This window comes from Branchiostoma belcheri, unplaced genomic scaffold (genome assembly GCF_001625305.1).
Source record: "Branchiostoma belcheri isolate BF01 breed outbred unplaced genomic scaffold, Haploidv18h27 scaffold284, whole genome shotgun sequence".
NCBI lineage: Eukaryota > Metazoa > Chordata > Leptocardii > Amphioxiformes > Branchiostomatidae > Branchiostoma > Branchiostoma belcheri.
The window spans coordinates 116,358-120,747 of NW_017803892.1; the positions used below are offsets into that span (position 1 = coordinate 116,358).

General features: G+C 43.8%; 2 protein-coding genes across 2 annotated transcripts in view; both read left to right on the forward strand.

Annotated features, from left to right (window-relative positions):
* LOC109472815 (asialoglycoprotein receptor 2-like) overlaps nt 1–4,390 on the forward strand; it is a 63,481-nt gene that overhangs the window by 25,633 nt on the left and 33,458 nt on the right. The gene's annotated exons all lie outside the window — the stretch shown is intronic.
* LOC109472817 (gastrula zinc finger protein XlCGF57.1-like) overlaps nt 1–4,390 on the forward strand; it is a 14,482-nt gene that overhangs the window by 2,764 nt on the left and 7,328 nt on the right. The gene's annotated exons all lie outside the window — the stretch shown is intronic.

Sequence of the window (4,390 nt, forward strand, 5' to 3'; positions counted from 1 at the left end):
AAACGGAGAAAGACCATAATACTGGGTAACTGTGGACTATTTTAGTTTTCCTTTAGATTAAACGATTCTTTCGTTATCAGCCTGGAACCCATAACTTCTCAGTCAACAACCTACCCGAAGTTTACTACGGTCTGTGTCTATATGTACGGCGATGTATGTACTGAGTTCCTGAACATTTAGAAGTCATAGAATATGTTCAACTCGAGACAGATAAACCATTTTTCAAACGGAGAAAGACCATAATACTGGGTAACTGTGGACTATTTTAGTTTTCCTTTAGATTAAACGATTCTTTCGTTATCAGCCTGGAACCCATAACTTCTCAGTCAACAACCTACCCGAAGTTTACTACGGTCCGTGTCTATATGTACGGCGATGTATGTACTGAGTTCCTGAACATTTAGAAGTCATAGAATATGTTCAACTCGAGACAGATAAACCATTTTTCAAACGGAGAAAGACCATAATACTGGGTAACTGTCGACTATTTTAGTTTCTCTTTAGATTAAACAATTCTTTCGTTATCAGCCTGGAAACCATAATTTCTCAGTCAACAACCTACCCGAAGTTTACTACGGTCCGTGTCTATATACACGGTGCTGTATGTACTGAGTTCCTGAACATTTAGAAGTCATAGATTATGTTTAACTCGAGACAGATAAACCATTTTTCAAACGGAGAAAGACCATAATACCCGAGTAACTGTGGACTATTTTTACGCGACAATATATTTTTCTACCATATGACACAGAAAAGGGGCCCTGATACATTCTCACCATATATTAAATAATTTCAATATACTGCGGCACCTTGCATGCTGCAAGTTTGAGCATCCTCGGATTGATAGTATTACAACGTACTTATTCCTCAGCAGAAACGGTCCCGATTCTTTATTTTTGCCCTTTGAGACGGGAATTTGAGTTCATTCCGTCCGTCCTGTCCTGTCCTTCCGCACGGTTCTATGATACATGTAGCGAGACATTGCTCCGTGTAGATTCGAATGTTGATGCCAAGCCCATGCAAGGATATGTGGCATACGAATCGGGTAAAGACGAATGTAGTGCTTAGTTTATGTATTGTTTTACGTTCCTATCAGCAGGNTCTCGGCTTTCACGTGACGTCACGGGGGTTGCGCAATACGGGCGGCCGCCATTTTGGTGTACCTCAGCGCCTCGGCTGTGAAAGGCCGGCCCGGTGTTCTATGCAGGACTGCCCTACCATGCAGAAATGCCCTACTGTCAATCTCCAGCTGGTTGCCCCGGTATTTGGAAAACTGACACCGGAAGTGGGCGGGGCTCAAAAAGTACGGTTGCCCATAAGGACGAAAGGACGAAAGGTCAAAAAGACAATTCAAACGTTTAGGTGGAAACAAACTACAAAGATTATACCAGTGATGACAAAAAATTGAAGTAACAATCATCTATTTTACTACGGGGGACACTTCTGCTTAGGGCATTTCTGCATAGGACATTTCTGCATAGGGCATTCCTGCATAGGGCATTCCTGCATAGGACATTCCTGCATAGGGCATTCCTGCATAGGGCATTCCTGCATAGGGCATTTCTGCATAGGACATTTCTGCATGGGACATTTCTGCATGGGACATTTCTGCATAGGGCATTCCTGCATAGGGCATTTCTGCATAGGGCATTCCTGCATAGGGCATTTCTGCATAGGGCATTCCTGCATAGGGCATTCCTGCATGGGACATTTCTGCTACGAATCAAGCTCATTGAAAGCTTTCAGTATTGACTCAGGATTGTCAAAGTATTAAACCACAATAATACGTACAAGGAGCTTAGAAAATGTAAAGGAGCTTAGAAAATTAGATTTTCTAAGGTCCTCGGTTATTACAGGATCAAATCTTACTGTCCTTATTCTTATCCTTCACTTGATATTATGCTTGCCACTTACTGTTAGGCCGGTGAACAGTGAAGGACGAAACCCGGGCACCAGTGCTGGTCTCTCAACCTTAATCTTTCCCATGCAGAACTGCCCTATGCAGAACTGCCCCATGCAGAACTGCCCCATGCAGAACTACCCTATGCAGGAATGCCCTATGCAGAAATGCCCCATGCAGAAATGCCCCATGCAGAAATGCCCTATGCAGGAATGCCCTATGCAGGAATGCCCCATGCAGGAATGCCCCATGCAGATATGTCCCATGCAGGAATGTCCTATGCAGAAATGCCCTATGCAGGAATGCCCTATGCAGAAATGCCCTATGCAGGAATGCCCTATGCAGGAATGCCCTATGCAGAAATGCCCTATGCAGAAATGCCCTATGCAGAAATGCCCTATGCAGGAATGTCCCATGTACAACTGCCCTATGCAGAAATGCCCTATGCAGGAATGCCCTATGCAGGAATGTCCCATGTAGAACTGCCCTATGCAGAAATGCCCCATGCAGAAATGCCCCATGCGAGAAAATGCCCCATGCAGAACTGCCTCACCGATGCAGAAGTGTCCCCCGTAGTAAAATAGATGATTGTTACTTCAATTTTTTGTCATCACTGGTATAATCTTTGTAGTTTGTTTCCACCTAAACGTTTGAATTGTTTTTTGACCTTCCGACCTTATGGGCCACCGTACTTTTTGAGCCCCGCTCACTTCCGGTGTCAGTTTTCCAAATACCGGGGCAACCAGCTGGAGATTGACAGTAGGGCATTTCTGCATGGTAGGGCAGTCCTGCATAGAAAGTGTCGCCGTTCGGACGGCACAAGAAATCAACAGCTACACGATAATTCTGCAGCCTTTGATGGTTAAAAGATGAAAAGGATTTCAAACACATTGTCACCTTTGTGAAAGAATAGGAAGCCTTTTGATGATATAACTAACGTATGTGTGAATGGACTTCAGCGGCTATCTGCTATAGGGAGTCCTACTGAGGACAGGAGCCGTATGTCTGTCACCTAAGTGTCATACTTTCTCAATAAATGAATTGAAACAAAGAGAACCTGGTCAGTGTGTCTTGAGCAGTTCTGTGTGCGAGTCACCGGTGTGTCTGTCCGAGTTTCCTTGGTCTGTGTGTCTGATTCCTTCTCCGAGCTCTCCCGACAAACTTGCCGTAGCGGGACCCTGAACCAGTGGAGCGGGTCGGTCACCTTCAATCAATGGTAAGCCTACGTTTTCTTTTAAATGCAAATCGTTGTTTGTACTAGAGATTGCTGGTTCAAAATTAATGGTTTTGGGTCAACCTCCCATTATGTTGCATAATGCTAGAGTTTTGCATGCCCGCGGGCGACTTTTACTCTTAATCTCGCCCTTTCAGTTTCACCGCGCCGCTTTAACTTACGGCGTGAATTTGTTTTGAAAAGTACACAAAATACTATCATCTCTTTGTTGGACTTACATAAAAAATTCACATGACGGCTTGTGATCTTTGTCGACAGAATTTTTTCGACCGCCTTGAGTTTGCGGAAGTAAATTATCAGTGTTGGAAGGGGGCATTTTTGCGTACCGGTAGTTGTAGTTTTCCGGTGTAATTTTACAGTAAAAAAATGGCTAACATCTCACAAGATGTACATCAAAGGACCTGACGGCGTTTTTAGTGCTAAGATCGGACATTCTGTTGGGCTGACACGGTGAAATCGTTCGGAGTTCCTTTAGCACCAAGGCGCAATGGTCTTCTGACTGCCACGCGTATCAAAATCACCGTGTAAAGTTATGTTTAGTCGGTATTTAATGGGTACTTACTTTATTTTCTAGGTGTCGAACCAGCGATCACGATGTTGCCGTCCCCACCTGCCAAAACAGTACCAGTGTTGTCCCAGTATGCAGCTTCTTTAGAAAACCACGTAAAGAAGCGATATGTTGAGAAAATATCAGTAATTGATATTGACCCTGTGACTGTACCTAGTGACCAGTTTGACACACAATGCCTGCCACCTGTAGAACAATCAGACCTGTTCAGTTACTTGGTACTCGAGACAAGTTACTACACCAACGATCAGTTCAAGAACTACAAAAGTTTGGAAGCGTATAACCATGTAGTGTCAGGTTTTGTGGCGGCAGTCAAGGGGAAGATCATCGCGGGGAAGTATTTCAACTTTCAACTTTATTTGTTTAACCAGGTATCACACTCAGGCCACTCTGGCCTGTTTTTCAGGAAATCCTGGTACAAAAGCACAAACACCTAACAGTTTAACAGATTCACAATACATACAAAGTCTAAAAATAGCACATATTCAAATAACTAATCTTAAATACAATTCGATAAAAACTGTTTAAAAGTTCTGAGACTGAGCTGCTGTCGTTGTTGTAGGGGGAGTGAGTTCCAGAGGTAAGGTCCAGAGTACTGTAAGCTGTTCCTGTATGAAGTGACTCTTGCTGGTGGACAGGAGAGTAGGTGGGGGTCATAGTCCCGTAGCCGTTTTAACTCTGACCGAGT